The sequence below is a fragment of the Calidris pugnax genome, unplaced genomic scaffold, assembly GCF_001431845.1.
Source record: "Calidris pugnax isolate Ruff unplaced genomic scaffold, ASM143184v1 scaffold17, whole genome shotgun sequence".
Classification (NCBI taxonomy): domain Eukaryota; kingdom Metazoa; phylum Chordata; class Aves; order Charadriiformes; family Scolopacidae; genus Calidris; species Calidris pugnax.
Genome location: NW_015090794.1, coordinates 8,539,922 through 8,562,780, shown reverse-complemented (window position 1 = coordinate 8,562,780; position 22,859 = coordinate 8,539,922). Strand labels below are relative to the sequence as shown.

Here is a 22,859-nt window from a genome sequence, read left to right as displayed (position 1 = left end):
AGCGAGATAAAACCCTAAACTCAGCACTCCTTCTCATTAAGATTAATTAGTTGCCATCAGAAACATCAGAGGACAATGTGCATAGGCTCACTTATGTCTCCAGGGCACATAGGAAGATTAGTGGCATATATTATGTGTAATACCTTTCATTGAGCAAGCAAGAGTTCTTTTCTTTATTAGGACAGTGATCTGCCCCTTTCTTTGTGATCTCTCTCCATGGACTCTTAAGCAGTTACTTCCATCAGTCCTGTTCCACCTCCACTAAGGAAATGATGAGTCTCATTCCTGTCTCTTCTAGCATGTAGCTGGAGCAGATCTCATGTTACAGCCAGGAGCTAGATCACATTTTCCCAGTAACTTTAAAATCCATCCATTAATGTGCATCCAGTGCTTTTGGACTATCAAAGGTGGAAGCTGCTATGTACCAACAAGATTCCAGTCAATTTCTTAGCAGGCAACTAAAGACTTTTTTAAATGGTTCATGTTTGTAAATGATCAATGGAACAAACTGTTGCACGTTCTTTCTGTCTCTTGCCAGGTTCATTTGGTATAAAACTAATGCATTGAACCGGTTCCTCCAGATGCTCAGTTAAGGGAATAGAAATGGTAAATACTTAAAAACTTCAAATTCATCTTCTCCTTCATAAATAAGCTAGTAAGTAGCTTTAGATGTACTCTTCTACAAAGTTGTATGATCACATAAGATATGTGTTATTCTGCAATCTACATATGGTTGCATACAAAAATAAATTTTCATTATCAAATAGAAGCACTATGAGATCTTAGCTAAAGTTTGTCTTCCATGAACAGATAACTCCAAGGAACAGTTGGCTTCTGTTTACTACTCTGTGTATTGGCTCCCCTTGAATACAAATCCATACCAGACAAAAGACCTGTGTAATACCTTCCATGGAGTTAGGCACTCCATTAAGTGAGTAAATGATCAAAGCTCCAGTGATGGCTTCACTCTGCTGGAATTAAGGAATTGCCAGGCATTGTGGTGAATGTTGGGGAGGGAAGTGACTTTTCCGAGAACAGAAACTTACTTCTGTCACTTCCAAATAGAAGCTTTTTTGTAGATTCTAATTAAACACAGCAGAATCATCCCCGACATCCAATAAAAGTTGATAGTGCTACTATAGGTGGCTGGTCACATAATACAAGATGTACTGTGAAGAATAGTATTTAGGTTAGTAGGCAATACACTTAAATATTGTGGCTGCATATACTGTATTGTTGAACTCTAAGTGGCTTTATTTCTTTTTTTTTTTTTAAATTTGTTGATGTTCTTGACCTAACTACAGTTGTTTTGTTCACTAAAACAATCCCTTATTATGTAAACACTAGTAATAGGTTTTAAATGAAAGGAAAAAAACAGATGTACAAAATATTATCAAAGTTGTAAATATTTCATGAAAGGAAGATAAGGCTCAACTAGAGCTGTTAAAGAACCAAGCCATCATAGCATTAAAAATACATATCTGTATACTAGCATGACAGCACCTGAAGTATTGACTTTGTAGGGAGTTGCTTGTCAGTAGTGGATGGGGAACTGCAATGTGTGAATGAAATCAGGTGGAAGAAGGCATCCTGACTGAAGTGATCTTTGACTTGCTGGACTGGGGATACTTTCTGACCAAGAAAAGAGGAAAAATATTGTAGTTCAATGAAGCACACTCATTTATGGGATTAGAGATATGGATATTATATATATTATATGTATTCAATATTATATATATTGTATATCATATATGGATATAGAGATATTAGAGATATAACCTCTGCAGATTATCTGGTCCAACCTTTTATGTGAAGCAGGGCTGTTGCTGTCATTAGATCAGATCAACTGTAGCAGAGTCCAAAGATGGAGATGTTTCTCCTCTCTCTCCAGAGGAGAACAGATGGCCTTGCTTGAGCAGGGGTGTTAGACCAGGTGACCTCCAGAGGTCCCTGCCAACCTCAGATGTTCTGTGATGGGGGACAGTGGAATGCACCTCAATTGAAGACTCCTTCCCTTAAATGTTATGGAGGGAACAAGCATCCATGACTAAGCGTATCACCTGTATGGTTAATGTTGTATCATGACCTCTCTGAAGGTATAATGACATACTATAATGTGTCCTGTTAGAGTAGGTAAAGTAGTGTTGCTTATGAGGTGTGACTGAAAGGGCTGTATGAGCCTTGAAGAATGTTATCTTTCTTGAAGATCACTTAAAGTAAAAGACTATACAGAGTGTAAAGTCAGAAAATCACCCAGGCACAGAAACTGTTGGTGTCATCCAAGCTGGGAACAGAAATGAGGGGAAGAAATGGATGTTGCATGAAGTGAAGAGAGTGGTACCTCTGGCTCTGAGCAACCTCAGTAGAGCTAACTCTAGTTCCACAGTAATGGGAGGTTATTTCTGAAAGTCAAAACTTGAGATCTGGTACAACTACACTACATGTTCTTCCACATCTGCTCCTGGAACATGACTCACAAAGGTCGAGACAGCTGGGAGAACTGAGCTGTTTCAAGTATGTTCTGTGTCTGTCTTGTTGTTTTGGTTTTGATAACTCGTTTATTTCCTATTTTGTAATCAAGAATGTAACCCTCTGCTTTGCTTGACTAAACTTATTTGCCTTTTTGGTTGTGTCTAGCATTAATGATAGCCTCACACAATTGTGCCAAGTATAAAGCATCTTGTCTTTTTCCCAAAATAGCTTTATTTAATATAGTATAATAGAAACTTGATTCCAGAAAAGGTTCAGGAAGCTAATTCAGGGTGACTTTCCCACCAAGTGGGAGAATGAAGTTTGATTTAATAGCTAATATAACAAAGGGTGGAACATGAGAGAGAAATATCAACCAGTAAATGTTCTCTGACAAGGACCAGGCAGAATGCAATTCAGCTGACTACCATTTCATGCATTTCATACGTTCCAATTTCTGCTACACTCTGTAAACCCTGGGTCTGGCAAGGGAGTTCAGAAGGGGAATAGTTGTTTCTGTTTTTTTATTTCCAAAGACTTTTCAGCAGACCATGCAACGGACCTTTGCCTGGTCTTCTAAAACATTGTAGAAAGGTGAATTCCACCTTTTTAAAGATTAAATGAAAGAGAATTGTCTGGAAAAGCCTGGTTGAAAGGTCTGGAGGAATAAAAGGTACATTCATTTCCTGGGCTGAGGAAATAATCCGGTTCTTCCATCAGAACTGTATGTATGTGGACAAGTCTTTATACCCCTATATGGTGGATTTCCATGTAATGTCTATTAATGATACCTCAAGGCAAGATTAAACAGGAGTAGTCTGGAGAGTGGTAAAGAGGATGCTTAAAGAGGGTTATTTTCATCTTCCTTCTCTTCCCTTCTCGCTTATTAAGTTTTTTGCTTATCCTCTAATTTCGAGGCATGTCTCAGTGGATAAAACCTACTGTGGGAAATAAGCAAACATGCTTACTGTTTGCCTGCAGTTGTGCATTCAGTGGTGCTTATCATATCCATCTGGGCACCCAGTTTTGTTTTTTCCTCATTAGACTGAATGTATCCTTTCAAAATGAAACATGGGCACCCAGTAGGAATGCAAATCTCTGTTACATATTGGGGCTGTGGGAGGGTTATCCCGGGGTGGGAACCAATGTAGACAAGACTGCACTGAGACTCAAAGCATAGAGGAAGCACATGAGCATAGGCAGCTGAGTCCTGACCTTAGTGCTAGGTTTGAAGATTGCCTTGGCTTGTGACGCTCTTTTGAGTTTACTAAAACAGTAGAGTCACGCTGGAAATAAAACCAAGCGTATTTGCTTTTTATTACTGGAAGCATTGGGTGATGAGTCTGCTTGTCATTTCATAGGGTTTCCTGTAAGTCTTGCATTTGTGATCTGTTAAGTGCTTTTGGTTTATGTGGGTAGAGCTTCTTTTGGTCAGAAAGAATACAGCAGTTAGCCTGGAGTTGGGCCCTGCTCTTCTAGGTTCCTCTTGAGATGTCTGTGGAGATCCTGACTCAATGCTTATGTGTTTGTCCTTTTCTATTAAAACCAGCTGTCCCTGCACTTTTTCTGCCAATGCAAATCCTGATTTACAGGAAGCAGCAATCAGTAATTTAGGGGGATCTAAAGTGAGAAGTTAAGACTGCAGAAGCATTAGGTTATAGGATTTATCAATAAAGGTAGTGCAGCCATCAGAACCCATCAGCATAGACTACAGAAGAGCTTTATTTGGTTATCTAATGTGTGTATGCATCATTGAACCAGTGACAGTGCTATCTAGAGGCTAATTTTGATTTAAGGTTCCTAAAGTGGAAAAAGAAAAGATCTAGGACGTTGGTTTGCTTGATAGACTATGGTTAAATGATACACTGTTAGGATTTGCATAGGAGTATATAGGTAATGTGCTAATGCAGGTTGCTTTGCCTGAAACCTTCTAGTGCTATGTACTAACTCACTGTCCCATCACGCTGGTAGCAAGTGTGCAGGAATTTTAAGGATATGCCATGTTTCTAGCCTAACTACTCTGTATCTAGCAAGGGTCAGCTTGTGAGCAGCTTTTATCAAAGGGAATACAGTTAAGGGTAAAATTACTCACAACAGCTGGCTAAGCAGGAAAAAGGAGAAAACCCTTAAGTAAAGGGTAACTTCAGACATGCCAAGATTTGTGAGGCTTCAGGTCTGGAAGACACAAGCAGACCCCAAATAGTACAAGGGGTGGCTTCATGATATGGTTAGTGTGTAAGAATTGGTTTTTGTAAGCACAATCTAGGGACCATCTAGAATACTGCATTGACAAACTGGACACCTCATTTTAGGGTTGTATGTGTTAGCAAAAGCAATTCTACTTAAAATACATCTAGATGCAGTCATGCTGCTCCTTCTACTGGATGATGACATCCAAGGGGCACAGATATCCACTGCTACCTGGCAGAAAGTCAACATGGGCATCTGGGAGATGGGGCAGTTCTACTAGCAGATGCAGACAGCGCTCTGTTCAGCAAGCAGCTTGCTTGACCTGGCTGCTGGGAGTGCAGACCTGGCAGGTTCCTGACCAGGTTCCTGACCAGCTCCCTGCTGAAGCACAAACCTGTTCTTTGCCAGGCCTCTGCCTTTCACCTGTAAGTATGACCTGGCAGCAGTCCTGTGGGCAGAGCTGGAGGGGGAGGCAGAGGACATCCCAATCCCAGGCCTTAGGAGATGTGGAAAGCTGCCAGGTTCTCACTGCTGCTGGCTTGCTGGTGAGTCATGGCTGGATGTTGTCCTCAGGCTGGCAAGGCTGCAAGCTGTTCCAGTTTGGTCTGAGGGCAGCCCCCAGTAGAGAATTACTTTAAGGGCAAAGACTACTGATTTATTTCTTCCTTTTTGTAAGCTTTTAAAGCTCTGTGTGTTTGGGGCTTCCTTTTTATTTTTAGCTCTAGTTCTCTTGGTGTAAGGAAAATATTTATTCTCTGCCTGATTTCCATCTCATGAATCTTTTGTAATAAAATTAATATCCAGTTATAAATTAAGATAATACTTGGATAATAGTTAACAGGAAGAGTGCTATTCTTTCTGAAATGAGTAAAACTTCAGGAGTTTCTTTTATTTGGGGGTATAGAACAAGTTCATGTCAGGTGTGAAAAGAACAACACTTGGTTTAACCCATTTAGTTGTGTCTTTCCTAAAAATAACCAGATATTAACACACATGGTGTAATAGTCATAAACTTGAGTCTAACCTGAATATCCTGTTTGAGTGAGAGTTACGAGGGAGGTGTTTCTAGCATTAGCCATTAATACTTTGTAGGTTAATATCAACAGAGTCAAAGCAGGCTTAGGACCCTCAAAGGCTTTCTGAAATAGAATTTGGACAGTGTGAACCAGGACGGGGGAGGAGAAGCTCCAGTTCTTCCCGTAATGCTGAACTGTATTAATTGCCGCAAGGTGTAAGGCTCCATGATCTTTAATAAAACTAACACAAGCAGTGATCAGTTAGATGTGTAACTCCTGCAGAGGAATGCACATATAGCAAACCTAAGGAGAATGGATGTTTTTGCTTGTATTTCTTCAGAGGAATGCAGACTTAAAAAGGATTAAAAAAAGTGTTAAATAGCAAAATATAGGTTTAATTTTTTCTTTTGCTGAAAGCCTATAACAGAGGACTAAAGAACTTGTCTCCATAAGGCTGTGATCCTTGGTATAGACTGACTAATGCTGCTAGTGCTTGCTGCTTGTTTTCTAAATTAATAATATGAAATAGCTTTGTTCAAAAGGTTTTAATATCCTTTATAGATGGAACCTTACCCAGTGCTGTAAAGGGAAAGCCAGAGCAGAAGCCTCCTGGGGTGTCAAGCATGTGGTTGACCATTAGGTGCTAAATGGTCAGCATGCAATCTGAGCATGTCATTTCAGGACAACTGAGGCTTAGCTCTCCTTTTATATTGTTGAAGGCAGGATATAATTAATTTAAAAGCACCTGCTGCTTTGGTAGCAGAGTTAGCCTTGTGGGTGTGCCTTTCGGTACCTGAGCAGGTAAGTCTTTTCTCCTGTGCTCATGGCAGTGTGAAACAAAGCACATAGTCACCCCCTATCACGTTCTAATCCTGTGATCCTGCACTAAATGAAGCTTGCATTAAGCCTGTGCTTATTTGTGCCTGTCTGCATTAATTCATGACAGTGCCACTGAATTTCAGAGGAGGTCCTGATCACAGAAATGAGGAGGAGGTAGGTATGTGCACACGTATGCTATGTCTTCAGCTATATGAGCATATTTTTTTCTAAACAGTCCATTCATATTTTCTTTATAGTCTTTTTTTTTTTGAATGAAATTTAAAGCATACAATGAGATCACCTTTGTGGCTTAAAAGTAGAAATTCTGGGAGAGTTCTGTACAAATCAAATGGGATGGCATGATTTTACTGGGGGGTGTGTGTATATGTGTGTGTGTATATATATATATATAATGGAGTATCTTTTGTCCCCTCTGAGACAGAATTAAGTTGCTGAAATAATAAAAACTTTAAAATCTTCAATGAAACACATTATGCAATGTTTCATGAGAGAAGTGGGATGCTATAATAACTACTAAAAAGTAGATAATACTAATAAAGAATGGGTGAGGATTGGCAGGTGTAATATTTCATTGTATGTCAGCTCAGTTTAAATCCTATAAATCCTGGTTTTATTCTACTGAAAGAAAATTCTTTTAAAATATGTCTGAGGGTTGTCTCTTTTTCTCTAGCCAACAGATGACAAGCAGCTCCTGGAATTTCCCTATGCAGTGCTAGAAATTTTTCTGTTGCTAAGTTCTTGTTTAGCTTATTCAACCTGAAAAATAACCCAAATTTCACTGTGTAAAAGTAATCTAATAGCATAGCTGTTGTCCATCTGAAGTTAAACTCTAAATAATAATTGAATGCAAAGGTGGGGAGATAAAATGTGTAGAAGGCAATCAAAGGAAGCAAAATAACAGGGCACAGAACCTGTTGCACCCTTCTGTGTGTAAACTGGATTATTGGGTAGGCAGTGAGACTTGTCCCTGGTGTGTGACAGTCAATTAGAAATTCCCCAGTATGATGGTGTTGGAATGGTAAGTTGCTCAGTCTCAAGTAACTGCAGTCCCTGGGAAAAGAAGGGGAGTCATCCATTCAGGAAAAGCAAACTTCATTCTTTTTTTGATTTGTAATTGCTTTTGTATTTAACTGGTGGTAGCTGTTAACATCAGTGTCCTCAGGTCCTGATAATCCATTAAAGAGAGCTCAGTGGAATAGCTAAAATGGAACTGCAGCTGGGAGGAGTGTGTGGCAAGACCAGAAGGACTGCCAAACATCATGTAATATCATTAGCATGGCAGCTTCTAAAACAGACCCTTCAAAACAAATTTTAGCCCTCATTATAAATCAGAAGTGGAAATGTGGACAAATGAGGGCTTCTGTTTTGCTTTCCAACTCAAAGTATCATCCCAGAAATTCAGTGGCTCATATTTAGGGGACTTCTTCCTAACATTTAGTAATTTAACATTCTTTCCTCTTGAAGTATACTGCGTGTAATACAGCTGAGTTACGTAAGTTTTAAAGACAGCAATATTGGCCTGTGAAATTCAGCTTGATAGTACTAAAACCATGAAGCTACCTGCAAAAAACTTTTTCCTCCTCCATCTTTTCTCAGTTTTAGATTGCAAGACAGCCAAGAAAGCATTCCCAAGAGCTCTTCTTAAAGTATGAGTCATTTACAAACCTGTTTTGACTTTAGCAGATTTAGAATAACTTTTGAGACTATGCAGCTGCAAAAGAATATATTATAATGGTTCATATAATGTGGGTTTTTTTAATCTTGCATGTGCATCTTATGTATTTGAGGAGTGAGAAAGCAATACTGTGGCCACTTTACCTGGGAAATGGCATTGGAGTACTTGTATTTGTTACTGCGGGAAGCCAAATACTAAGGAAACTAAAACCAGAAAATTGTGATTTTTATTTTATGCAGGATAGTAATTAGGTGTTTTATTCTGTTTCAGGGTTAAGTTTTTCACTCTATGATAAACTTGATTCTTGAGGGTACCTGTAAGTACAGAAAGGAGTTAGGTCTCCAGAGGTCTTCTGAATGCTTGAGTTCTAATAAACAGCCAACTTCCAGCTTTACAGTGATCAACTATTTGAAAATTAATCTTCTCCTAGCAAAGAACCATCCAAAATGTTTCCCAGTTAAACTGTTATATAAATATTTGCATTTCTTCAATGATGTGTGTTCAAATTTACATAGTGCTGTTTTGATTACTTAATGTAATCATGGAATTTACATAAATGTGCATGAAAAGCAGTGCAGCTCAATTTCCTCCTCTCACTGTAGTTCCAGTTAAGCACAGTATATTGCCTGCTCTTACGTGATTTACAGTATGGAGGCAGGATTTATAGGCTGCTCTTCATCTGTGTTTGTTCGGATTATTTATTGTTAATCAGCTCTCTGTGTAGAGTGCAATGTACTGATCTGTGAATTTGGCGTGTCAGTATTACAACTTCATCAAAACTAAATAGCATTAAAACACCTTTTCAAAAAAACCAAACAACAACAAAAAAAACCCAAAACTGCAATGGAGAGTGGTCATCTGAGAGACTGGAACTTGTTATAATTTACAGTAGGGAAGAATTGTACTTCCTGGTATCACGATGGCAATTGGGTTATAAAGGATGGGATAAACTTATGTGAGTATAGTTTACCCAGGCAGAATTATTCCATTAGGATGTAATGACTGAAGCTTTATTGAAAACTTGAAGTATCTAGGTTGCAACTTGGAAGATATTTTGGGAATCTGTTGAACCCAGGGCTGTGGTCTGTGGTGATAGCTATGCCAGGGGTCAAATAGTAAACCTTGAATTTCAACAGCTGAAGTTTTGGGTCCACTTCTGAACTTGCATTTATTTCACATTGCCAGCAAACAGCAGAAAACTCTACTTTGACTCTAGTATCTTTAAAGCAGGAACTGTAGCTAGTGTGCAGAGGCAGGCGCTCTGTTCTGCCAGTGTTATTAGCCTGGCTTTCATGCAGCTTTACTAGGGAAGGTGGGTGGGGTTTTTTTGTGAACATAGTAGATGTTGTGCTGTACTCCTATGTTTTCAAAATAGCAATAATATAAAGGGAATGTACAATTAGTCCATGGACTTTGTATGCTATCCGCTTTCCTCCTTAAGCCTGTGAAGACAGATAAAAGGCTTTTCTAAATTATCAATGGATTTGTTTGCCAGATGCTTTCCAGATGAGTACAGTGAGGGTGGAGAAAGGAGGACTTCTGGCTCAACACAACTCCTTTACTTCCTTTCGTATTTCTTTCAAAACAAACTTTTGTTTGTCTTTTAAGGAACAGGGAAAAAAAAAACAACTTGGCAAGTAGAAGGCTTTTTAGGGGAAGATTAGTTTGACTGGTATTACATAGAAATGTTGGGCATCTTTAGTCCTAGAGACATGGAGGAGATTCCTTAAGGCTTTTCTAGATTTTTCAGAAGAACTTTGTTTTTAAAATAAATGGGTGTTAGCTTTGCTAATGTTGGGGAATGTTCTGTATGTGACAAGTCTGAAAATAATAAAATTGGCATTTTAATTACTCGAATCATTTTTCCCCCCTGTGTCTAGTAAGAGGCCACTTGTTCAGTGCACTATGGGAGGCAAAAATGGAAACAAGCTACTACTTTGTTTTCTGTTTACACCCTGACATTTCTAAACAAGAGAAGAATGCAGAACAAGTGTAGAAGAGATTATTTGCTCCTCGCTTTGCAAGAAATAACAAATGAGAAGTCTGACTGATTTTGATTTGGTAATAATATGGTTTATAAGAAATATTCAGAACAATTAGAAATGCCTAGAAATGTCATACATTGTAAGCCTCTCTACCCTATATAAATCCAAGACTGTTTCTTTCTGTAGAAAGAAATGTCACTCACATTTCTGTGTGTGATAAACTACTCCAGCATTTGCCCTACTGATGAACTATAGCACATGAATCATGAGGACTGAAGGGTCCAATGTGTAAAGGAGCAATTAAAGAAGCAATTGACTGTTCATTCTTGTCATTGGTGAAAGTGGAGCACATTTAAACAAACCATCTTATTCTTGTATGGAGCTTGTTCAAACAATGCTAGAATAGGACTTTCCATCACAACAATGACCCCCCGTGACTATGGTACTAAAGCCTATTGCATCCAGAACCACTGCTCAGCAGTTGGGCAGGCAGACTTCATAAGCAGTGACTGGCTGGTTGATAACTAACATCAACAAAACTTGTTCGTCAGGGAATCTCACTCGTGTCATTTCCTTCTGCGCACAAGGGAAAGATAAATGTTTCTTTTTAAATAAAAAATAAATACAATTGTACTTAGTATGATTAGCCAACTATACTTCAGCTTCAGCATACCTACAGAAGTGCTTTAAAACTAGCATTCAACTGGAACTGTAAAGTTTTATACACATTTGGTGCAGCCTGATTGTTTTGCTGTGAGGAAGGAGGCAAAAAAAAATTCAAATGTTGGTTCCCCTTCAGTGTAATTACTGTAAGTCTTTCCAAAGGATAGACTTGTTCTTCTATAGTTGCCTGGGAAAGAACAGTAAAACATCTCAACACAAAGAATCATGGGCTAAGACCATAACCTGCTGTTTATTGTACAGAAGCAGGCAAGTGAGGGAACAGGGTGGACATAATAAAGTACATACAGTTTTGCAGTGAGAATGCTTAGCATAACTATATACCACAGACTGAACTGCAGGTCTGGAATATCTCATTGTCAGTGCCTAAGTCTGAAAAATCAGTGTATTTATGCTGTAGCTAATGCTGTTCATTGTAATTCTTTCACTTCATTACTGAGACAAGCTGAAAAGCAAAGGCCACAATTTGCTTAAGCTACCATTGCTGAGTTCATCAGGCAGGAAGGAAATGCTTTGTGCAAGAAAGAATTTGGATGGTAACTATTACATTCTCCGTTTTATCTACTTGTGTATATCATAAAATTATGTTGATTCCTGTAACTTCTTCTCCGAACATCTTCCCCTGTCCCTGTATGGCCAGTGTGCTCTGTCCCTTACAGCTTGTTCCAAATTACTCTTCCCACTTGGTGAGATCTGTTCCTTTCCCACTGCTTGTCCTTCAGAAGTAGCAGTGTACCTGTTTAAGTCTGGTTTCAGAAACTCCAGTGTGTTTTTGTTTTCTGAATGACACCTTAAGATTTCATTTGAAAAAGATTAGCACTGAAAAATGAAAGTTGTCTGAACTTGAGATGAAGAGGGGAAAAAAAAAACCTACTCATTGCTGAGCTCTAATTTCTGGATCGTTCTTGGAAAACAATTTTGTATAAACACAGTGCTACTGGTGCAGGATTTCATTTGTTTCAATTTAGTGCATATTTCATTTGCTGGGTTGGATTTTTTCATTTCAAATTATTTTGGAGGGTCTTTTTGTGGTTAGTCACAAAGCTGAGAATGTTGTAAAGTAATTTTCCCAAACACACCCCAAGAGGAATGGTGGGAATAGGTGCACTTCCTGAGGCCTGACAGAATAACAGCCTGCTTGTTAGCTCATGCTACAATTACGGTCTTCCTTGGCTTCTCAAGAGTATCTGCAGCTGGGTCAGGAATCACATTATGGGATAAAGCCTTTCCCTCACAGTAACAGCTAGCAGAGTCTTCCCTGACAAGCAGAAGTGCCAAACCAAGAACTACCTGGTGTAAAAGGAGAAACTCAGAGGAACACCACAAGCTCCAATGCTTACAGGAGTGCAGAGAAGCAAAGGGAGCCTAATCCATCAAAAATGATAAAAGCAGATAGAAAGACAGGTTTGGAGCTCTTCTGGGCTACTCCAGGCTTCGTGCTTCTTTGGGAAATTATCAGGAAAATGACTGCTCACTGCAGTCCTTTCAGGTTGTGGTTGTTGGTTTTTTGGGGGGGGCTACTTCTAAATCAAAAAATCTTGGCTCAGAAACAAAGAAATTGTAAGGATAAAATGTAGAGCAGCTCTGACACAGCGTCAGTGTGTGCTAGGGAGAGTGGTGGTGGTATGGGGAAGAGGATACATGGCATGATTCTGATTAAGTGCCTTCTAGGCAGGTACCCAGACCTGAAGGAAATTATTCATTCCTGAGGATGCATTCAGGCAACCCAGCACTGAGTTATTTGACCACTGTGCTATGGTTCATTGTTTGTATGCATTTCTTCTGGGTGCAGGAGAAGCCAGATTGATCCTTGCCCAGCAACCTAACCAAGGAACTAGAGGGAGCAGGAAACCAGTAGAGAGCAGGGAGGAGGGTAAAACTCTTCATGTTGGCCAGCTCCTTAACTAACAGTTCTTGTGTTATTCAGTATGGACTTGAACAGAATGAATTCCTCATGAGTTACGAAGTGTTTTACCAAAAATCCAGATAGACTAGATCTAATATATTTCCCTAGTTTAAAAAAAAAAAGTTGTCCTCTCAGGGGAAGAGATCATGTTGCTGGATGCCTTCTGCCTGTGTTAAATCTGTATCACTTTGTCCTCTTTTCTTGCACTCTCAGAATCACTTAGGTTGGAAAAGACCTTTAAGATCATTAAGTCCAACTGCCAATTCCAGACCTAAACCATGTCCCTAACACATCTACACATCTTTTTAAATACCTCCAGGGATGGCGATTCCACCACTTCCCTGGGCAGCCTGTTCCAATCCTTGATAGCCCTTTTGGTGAAGAATTTTTTCCCTAATATCCAATCTAAACCTCCCCTGGGGCAACTTGAGGTTGTTTCCTCTTGTCCTATCTTCTTCTTGGGAGAAGAGGCCAACCCCCACCTTGCTACAACCTCCTTTCATTTAGTTCAAGTCTACCCTCAGCCTCCTTTTCTCCATATTGAACAACCCCAGCCGCTCCTCATAAGACCTGTTCTCCAGACTCTTCACCAGCCTTTTTTGCCCTTCTCTGGACATGCTCCAGCACCTCATTGTCTCTTGTAGCAAGGGGCCTACCAGCCTACCTCGTATCTGTAGTTGTTTGTTTTTTAGTTTTGGTGTTTTGTTTTGGTTTAGGTTGTTGGGTTTTTTTTGGAAGCTTGTTCTAAAGCCCTGCATATTGCTCTGCTCAGAAAAACCAAGTCTGTCACTGTGTCATCAATTGTTCCCCCTTCCCCAGTCAGAGCCCCCTGCCTCTGCTTTGTTCAAGATATTCAACATCTTGTCACCAGGCTCAGGGCTGTGTGCCAGGGGACTCTGCAAGACTATGACAGGCCTAAATACAACGTGATGGCCTTAAGTAGGTAAATTTGGCTATATAAACTCCGTTGTAAATGTTGTCATACCGAGGATAGTGTTGCTGCTGCTCTTGGAATATGAAAGATAAATCAACATGGTGGAGCTATCTGCTAGTAATAAATCACAGTGCTTAAATGTTTATGTATAGAACTTGTGGAGCTCTCCAATCCATAGCAATAATTTAACTGCCCGTGGGGAGAACCACGTAGCAGTTCTTTTGCATAAGTACTTTCAGTTGGAGTTCAAAAAATAATGTCTCATTTAGGGCTGTCTGCTTGGCATGTCTGTCAACTTCCCTGCACAAACTGCAGATGAAGAAAACCCAATATTTTTTCCACCCACCCTTGGATGACCTGTTTAGCAGCAGAGCCTTGTACATCACTTGCAGGTTAGCCAACAAGCCAAACCTGCTCGGCAGTCTCCCCTGGCACTTAACTTTGCTGCTAGGCCATATTATTCCTGAACTTCTCTTTGTATATAATTGTGACTTCAGAAAAGTGCCATTGTTTGCTTAGGCACTTACCATCTGTTCAGCGTTCAGGCCACAGGAAACCTCAGCTATGCCAAAAATCTTTAATGAAGTGTTCAGAGTATATTTTTAAAAGGCCATCTAGCTGTAACCTGTACTCTCTCTGCTCAGTCCAGTGCACTGAGTAACTTACATAGGTGAACTCTTCCTTTTTTCCAGTACACTTTAGGAATAATTTCAGCTTTAAGTTTCTGGAAGAGGGAGAAATATTTTTGTGATGTGTGATTCAGGGCATCCATTAGTATTAGTCATAAAACTTTCTCTAGTTTGAACATGGGTTATGTGTCACTTAATTTCCGTAGCACCCCTGAGCCCACATAGCTTGAGGTGGTGCTTTCTAGTTACAGAATTCAGCTGGAAAGCTAATAGCTTTTTGCAACCTGCTGCCTTCATAGGAGTATGTACGTCTCTGCAGACACTGCAGAGGCTGTGCTGTGCGGACAGCATGTCTGATGCTGGCATCCAGCAGCTTCTTCCCTGAGTCTGTTTGAAGCGTATCGCCCCACATGAAGCAGAGGCATGGTGGTGGTGCCTTTCTCCTGGGTTAGAAAGGTGAAGTGGGGACACAGAGCCTGAGCAATCAGGAAGCAGTAACAGTGGGAAGAGCAGAGCGTGTGTGTTGTAGCTCCCAAAGAGAGGGGGCAGGGCATGGTGCTGGGGTAAGGGAGCTGCGGTGGCACAGACTAGAGCTTGCTAGAGGCAGGTAAGAACAAGCAACTGCAATTTCAGCAGCCAGTTCAACCAAACTAGACTGAACCAGTAAGAGTGCAAAACCCCAGTTCTGCAATGGCTGCATGTGTAACTGAGCTTTCTCAGTGGCTCCTTGCTGTTCATGCTGTGAGCCTCTGTGAAGCTCTACCAAGACTGTGCACAGGGAGCTCCATGTCCCCCCAAACCCTGCAAGGAAAGCAGTTTCTGGTTTCTTCCTTCAAAGGGTCCGAGGTAGGGTGTGTAGCAGTCAGCACTAGTTCCATTCTTGATTGAAAATCCATTCCCTGAGAGGCAGGTGTTTGGGGTACATTGCTGATGCTGAGAATTTGGAGGTAAGTGACATTCATAACAAGTCTCAGCCATGGCTAGAACTGTTAATCTGCCAATGCTAAAGCAGTTGTCATGGCATCAGAAGTAGCTAACCAAGGTAGCTGGTTTCCTGATAAAAAAAGTTGTCCCTCTCAGTACTGTCATGGTTCACTCTATTATGTACTCTGCTACAGGAGGATGACAAGAGGTTTCTTGTAGAAATCCATGCAGATCTGATACATTATGCAAAAGTTCATCAGCATATGTCTCCAGACACCGGTAATACCACTATTCCCGCTTGGAGCCATCAGCAGTAGAGAAGCAAGAATTGCTGTGCTCTTCCAAATTAGGTTTTTTCTGGTGTCTCTTCACCAGCCGCTTTCAGTACCTTTGCATAATTCTGCAATGGTGGTTACAGTAGACCTTGGCACAGTGGAATTGTAAAAAAATTTGGTAACCCATGGGGGAACTGTCAGTCAGTGCAGATCCCTGTAATATTCTGCAGAGTGCTGTGTGACTCTACTCAGCATTCATGTTGACAGGCTACCAAGGGACCCGTAGCTCAGCTTAACAGTATGGATAGATTGCTCCTAAGACAGGCAAGCTCCAAAACCAGCAAATGGCAGATGCCAAGGAAATGATTAGTGTATGCAAATATGCCTTTTAGCCAGTTAGCCAATGTATCCTGCAATATAGTAAAGTATGTGTAACACATAAGGACGGTTGTGGGTAGTTGAATTTGAATTCCACCTGCTGGGTTTGGCCAACCAGCTATTGTTGGGCCATTGATGCATCAGCCTTGCGGTTGCTGCCTCTCATGTTCCCTTAATAAAGGATGTCTGGCTGAGCTCTGCAGCTGGCCCTTTCCGCTCTTCAAAGGAGTGGGATTAGGAATGGACCCTGGAACAAGGAATCTGGGGCCAGTGAAAAACAGCAGAACTGCTTCTACCAATTATGGGTTCGGATGTTCAAGGTCTAGAAGATGCTGATGCTGGAGGAGAGAGTGGCCGACAGGACAGATAGTTGCAGTATGCTTTTGTTGCAGTCTGGTGGAAGTAATACAGTAACCATAGTAGCATGGAGCTCCGTTTTGGCTATAAAACGTGTACAAAATCCCTGGTTAACTTTTCATCAGTTCAGGCCATGGGCTGAAGTCACAGCAGCATCTGCAGTGCAGAAGTATCACAAACTGCCTGGACGCAGGGCTGGATTACAGCTCCCTCAGGATCGAGCAGCAGCCCAGTCCTTCCCTGAGAGGTTCAGGAGTGTTGGTGTGTTAGTTCCCCTGCTTCTCTGCAGCTTACGCAAATGGATGCAAATAAAACTCCTGAGTTCATTTTCATGTTTACCTTGTTTTCCTGTATGGTGTGTTTGTAAATGCTTGGTAGTTAAACAAAGCCAGTACTGCACAGGAGCATTAGGGGATCACGTACACATTTCTGGCATGGTGTCAGGCGCTCAGAGCCAGAGCTGAGACAGTTATAGGTGGAGCTGTCTGAGATAGCTGCGAGTACAAGTTTCACAGACTTCTGTCAGAACATTGCCTGCAGGGCACAGATGTGATATGGGGGGGATGAATACACTCTTCTCTTTGTTGCGTGTTTGTAATAACATGACTGTGTGTGTTTCTGAAGCTGAGCTTATAAAACACTGTTGCTCTTCCACCCACGGTGCCTTAACTGCACTGTGGCATACAAAGTGCATAGACATTGAGCCTGAGCCCTACTATATCAGATGTCCATTCAATAAACGTTTTTCCTTCTGGCATGCTAAAGCAAAGGACCAAACCAGGATGCACAGGCCACAGGGAGTGCTTTGCAGGGTGCCACTGACCTGGACAACTGGCAGTGTGCAGGACAGCTCTTCTGACTGTAGCTGAAGCGTGGTTCAGTGCATCAGCCTGTGCTGCTCAGTGCCCCACAGTGTCACTGCACCCTGCTCCTGCTGTGCCAGCACCACTTGGCTGTGAAGTACCCATGTTGGACTTTTAGACTCTAGAGAGTAGGGACTCACTCACACTTGTTGTCCACCACCCTCCTGACTATGCTTTGCTTGTTGCCCTCGGATCTGGAGGTTATTTCACCACTATCTTTTGTTTGTTTGTTTAAAGGCTGGTTTTCTTGTGCTGAATTTTCTTACAAATGTTTGTTTCACAACATTAAGAAATCTCCCACCAGAAGACAACCTCTGCCTTATTTATTTAGACATATTTCCTTCATTTTTTTTTTCCACTTTAAAAATTCCATTCAATATTGTAGGCTTTGGTGACAGTAATACAACAGTAAATGCCTTTAGAAAAAGACAAAACCAAAAAGACAACAAACAAAACTGATTGGGTGTTTCATATATAGAGAAGAGAGAGACAGAGAGAGAGAATATAGGTCTGCTTCACATTAAATACACCAGATCAGCATGGGTATTTTATATAAGCTTGAATTTCTTTGCGTTGGCAACCAATGAAGGATTGCTTTGGTGTTTATAAATCCTAAGAGAAAATCCAAACAAAAGTTCAAACTACTGTGTTGTCTCCTCTACTTATTTGTCTAATATGGATACAGGAATGTTATCTGTGTTTTTAAAAATAAAAATGTAAGAGATCAAAGGACATCATAGGAAGACTGGATAAACATTTATGGATTCCATTTGAAAACTAACTAGAGCTATAAAGTCCAAAGAGTTAGGGATGGTCTTTCCTTCACCAAATAATACTTAGACTGGTCTGACCTGTATCTTATTCTCCTGACTAACTTTTAATAGAAGGTTTGTTTTACAGCATGGTTTTCAGCTGCCCTGAGGCCAGAGAACAGATCTGAACTGGTAATGTGTGTAATAAGGAGCCAGCGGTTATTTTATGACTTGAGGAGAGCAAGCATGTTCTCACAAGATGTGGTATCATAATTCAGTGATACTGAAATTTCTACTATTCTCTAATATTTCAAAGCAATTTGCATTGGAAGAAAGATCTGCTGGTTTACACACTCTACAAATTTTAATTCATTATTGCACAGTAAAGCATTATTTATTTGCCATTGTTGGAATTGGTGCCTTTACTTTAAAAATTTAATCCCTTGGTTTAAAAAAGAAGCCTGTAATCTACTTGAGACAGATTTCCTTCTTAGAAAAATAATTTTGGGTGAAGAAATGCAGAAATAAGAAGAAAATTTCATGGTAGCTTGTAAACTACTTTGATGTCAGAATCTGGGTCCAGAGCCATCTGCTTTTGCTTTTTGTTTGTCTAATATATCTACTTCTACTACACTGCAGTTCTCCTCTTCTCATGAACCTCTTCTCTAGAATATGTTGCCCTGTACGATTTCTCACAGTAATGGAAGAAAATGAGCCAAACCCATTGTGTGTAGTGACAAGCATGTGGGTTAAAAACTCAGTCATGTAACAGAATATTCAAGGAGCCAGCAGTTTGAAATCTCATCTCTGCTGTACATAGTTTAGATGCATGCTCTTTGCCATTATTTCCAAAAGATGTCAGGAGTTGTGTTGCATTAGGGAAATGCATGATCATAATACTTCAAATCCATGCCTGTAACTTCGGGTGGGTGAGTGGAAATTCCCAGAAAATCCTTTTTGGTCTGTAGATCTGTTGCATTGACCATCCTATCGTGGGGCTCTCGCTGTCTGCAGTCATTAACTGTTCCAGGGGACTTGCTGATTCTGAGCTTTAGAATGGCCGATTAAAATGGACAGGAACTAAACTAAATGTGGCTGGAGGCCTGCACAGCTTAAAGAGTTGCTGGCAAAGCTCAGGCATGAGAAAGATGCATACAAGAAGCGGAGGCAGTGTCAAATCACCCAGGACATGTACAGGGACCCTGTCCAAGCATGAGGGGATGGTCAGGAAAACCAAAATCTTATAGGGGACATGAAGAGCTACAAGAAGGGCATCTACAAGTGTATCGGCAACAAAAGGAAGACTAGGGAAAATGTGGACCTACTGGGTGAATGGGGCAGGGGCCTTAGTGACAGCAGTGTGGAAAAGGTTGAGATACTCAGTGCCCTCTTTACCCTTGGTCTTTACTGGTAAGATATGGCCTCTGAAATCCCAGATTATTGAGATAAATGAGAGGGTCTGGAGTAAGGAATACTTATGCTTAGTAGAGGAGGATCGGATGAAAATACAGGAAATTCTATTTAAACTTGAGAAATTACGTTTTTTTTTACTGTGAGGGTTATCTAGCACTGGAACAGGCTACTTGGAGAGGTTGTGGGGTCTCCATCCTTAGTAACATTCAAAATCTGACTGGACATGGCACAATGTGCTCTGGTTGGCCCTGCTCTGACCAAGGGGATGGCTAGACTAGATGATCTCCAGAGGTCCCCTCCAACATCAGCTCTTCTGTGATATCAGTGTTGCTGAAGCAGCTGCAGAGTGAAGACTGAAGGTTTTACTCCAACCTCATATCTTTAGATTAGATATTGCAGAGGTCTAAGTCAGCACATAAGCTTACCCAAGATAGTAGTTACTTACCAAACTTTCAGCATATATTTGTCACTTGATTTGGGATTTCTTATTACATCTTTGGGCCTGCATGCACTCCAAGTAAATACAGAACTGGACATTCCTTGACTTTTGGTAAAAATGGAAATGCCAAAATGTACAAATAGAAGGGACGGGGAAAAAGCAGGTGTTGAGAGATGCTGCTCATGCTATCTGCCTTAGTAAAATTAAAATGCAGTAATATTATGAAAAAGTGCAATTGTGCAACTGTATTACTGAACTGTAATGGTATTTAAATGCAAATTCCAGAACTCAGCACTCTTTTGTTTCCATAGTTAATATTTCTTGTCTCCTTTTATTCACACCTTAACAGCCTGTGCTGAAAGCAAATGCCAAGTCTTACACAGGTGAATAGCTATACTATGTCATATGAGCACCATCACATATATTGACTGGGGCATCATCTGTAAATTCAGTCTCACAAGGCATTTAATCTGTACATAACAAATTCTGTTTCCTTTCTGTGATTTTAAATAAAAAAAAAAAAAAAAAGGAATAAACTACCAGTATATTTGGGTAAAATGAGGTACCTTCACTATAATCAGTAACCTTGTGGCACTGAACTAGGAATCTTTTCAGTGAAGATACTTAGATCCATTGTTTTCTTACTTTATTTGGAGGTTCAGTTCATAAATTTTTATGAGCTATAGTTTAGATAATGTTAGGAAATAGCATGTCTGGAACTAAAATTATCTCATTGTTTAAAACAGGCAGGGACAGGTTTCAATCTTTTCTGCTTTAGTCTATTTGCTATAAAAAAGATCTTATCTTTCAAGTATTATAGAACTGCGTGTTAAATTTCTGGTTTTATACATGGAAGTGTAGTAGATCTTGCTTATTGATGTCTGTGGCTGCATGTGAGTACAATAATTAATGACTTAGTTCAAAAGAAGAGAGATCTATGGGGAAAAAGGCTGACAGAATGTTTATATTCTGTTGGGGTTTTTTTAAGAGATTCTCATGTTTATCTGGGTGAGCATCTTTATGATTGTTAGAAATGTTTCCTTTGACGTATTCTCATCACAACTGGGATTAACTGCATTCTGGAGGCTGAGTGTAATTCATTTACACAGTAAATCAGTGGCAGAACAAGACTACAATCCAGATTTCCTGCATTATCCATCTACCTTGACTTCTAAGAAGCAAATAGTGACTTATTTCTAATCTTTTGGATGTATATGTTTATAGCGTAAGTCCAGTCTCCTCCTTTCTGAGAGCCTAAAGAAAATCATTTACTTTTACAAAGAGGATGTACGCTATCAGCAAACTGAAATGTGCTGCATACGTGGATGTCACTAGTGAAGACGAGCACTTTCTTCACTGAGTTTTTTTTTCCAGTAGGATAATATACTGAATATCTTCTAGTCAGTTGGGGGAAAAGGTGATTTTTGTACAGTATTGTTATTTTTTGCAGTACTCAGTAAAAATTTATTCTTGCTGATGGTAGCTGTGTCTCAGGGAATTACTGTTATCATGCAAAACGATGCTCTCACAGAATGCTACTAACTGTCAGATACCCATGGTTTTAGGCAGTTGCTCCTGGTAGGAGTTCACACTGTTCAAACAAGTTCAGTGTTGTTTGTACTGACAATGTACCAAGTGCGTACTCCACCCAAAAGCAGAGCCGAGGTCTTGGAGGGAGCGCTGCTGAACAAAGGCACAGTCAAGAAGGAGCTGGAATTTGTGATGTTCAGAACTATTGTTCAGCCCCACCATCTCCATCCCAAAGGCCCCAGATTTTCAAATTCGGGGCTTTGATTCAGACTGACTTCTCACTGATGTTGATTGTTTTCAAACAAAGATGGGTTTTTTCCTTTTTTCTTCTTCTCTCAAGAACTGTTAAAAGAATTCAACTCTCTTAAAAGTACATCCCTTCTGCTATATATCTCTTAATTGAGTTCTTGGCATAAGGAGGGGAGAAACTATTTCTAGCTATTAGAGTAGCTGTGTGAACTGGGAAAGCCTCCAACTTCTAGAAATATATTTAAAGGCTTCAAGAAGATCCAAATTTCCAAATAATTTTTACTTCTTTGCTTGGTCAGCTGTCAGTATTTGATAAATAGGGTGGGACTACTGTCAATATTTAACAGCTCAACACAAATATTATTCTTCATACACTGTAAAAATAGTATATGAAATGCAAATCAAGTGCTTTATTCTACGGGTTGGTAGTAACAGAAACAAGTGATAAAATCTCCCTTGCCTCCATACAAAGGCATAGAGAGGGAGGAAAATGTTACCAGTGGTAACAGCCTTCCCTGCTGGGAAACAAAACAGCGAGATTCCTCACTCCTCCCACCTAAAGTCATGTCCCAAGGAGACTTCTGTGATAGAAGTTTGTTGTGAAGTGCTTCTGAGTAAGGAACAGCAAGGTATGACTATTAATTCAAACCAGATTATCAGTGAAGTCTAGAGTGACCGAGCTCCTCTTGTGTCCAGCAGCTCATCACCAGAACCCCATGAACTGCTCTGCAGTTATATATTGCAATACAAACAAATTATTCCTGAAACTTTCCCTATATTTGTAGAAATTCCTCCCAAAAAGCCACCGTTTGGCATGGGCTTGCTGGATGGAGCAGCCTGCCCTGTCCAGAGGCACGTGCAAGATGCCTGTGGCATTACCCGCACTTAGGAAAATGAAGATGCAGCGTAGTCTGTGTGAGGGGGGTTTGGTGAGTCTCAGAACTAGGCCTGGAGGTCACTTCCCGACCCTGTGTTGCAAAATGATTTCCCCTTTATTTAAAACCTTTAGAAACATGTCACTACGTAAATGGTTTGACACACTAGCCAGGAGATAGTAGGTTTTTTAACTGCAGGAGAGGAACGGAGTGCAAGGTGGCTCAGGCACAGCCCCGCTCAGCACCCCTGAGGTGAGCTGGCAGGGAGGCCTCGGCACCACGCGGCTCGGAGGCCTCGGCAGCGTTTCTTCTATTGGTCATTAGATTAAGCCACCACCCACACAAAACAAAGGCTAAGGAACAGAGCCAGTTTAGTCAGGAGACTTTCAAATCTAGCATTGTTTCGGATTTGGTGTTGGTCCAGCGTAAAATGTGTTTTCTGTGTTCCTGGAGCTGCCACATAGAGAGGACCCCGAGGT

The 22,859-nt window shown here is 40.5% G+C and overlaps 1 protein-coding gene across 1 annotated transcript in view; it reads left to right on the top strand.

Moving 5' to 3' along the window:
- The window catches only part of NUBP1 (nucleotide binding protein 1), an 82,979-nt gene that overhangs the window by 21,883 nt on the left and 38,237 nt on the right, over window positions 1-22,859 (top strand). The gene's annotated exons all lie outside the window — the stretch shown is intronic.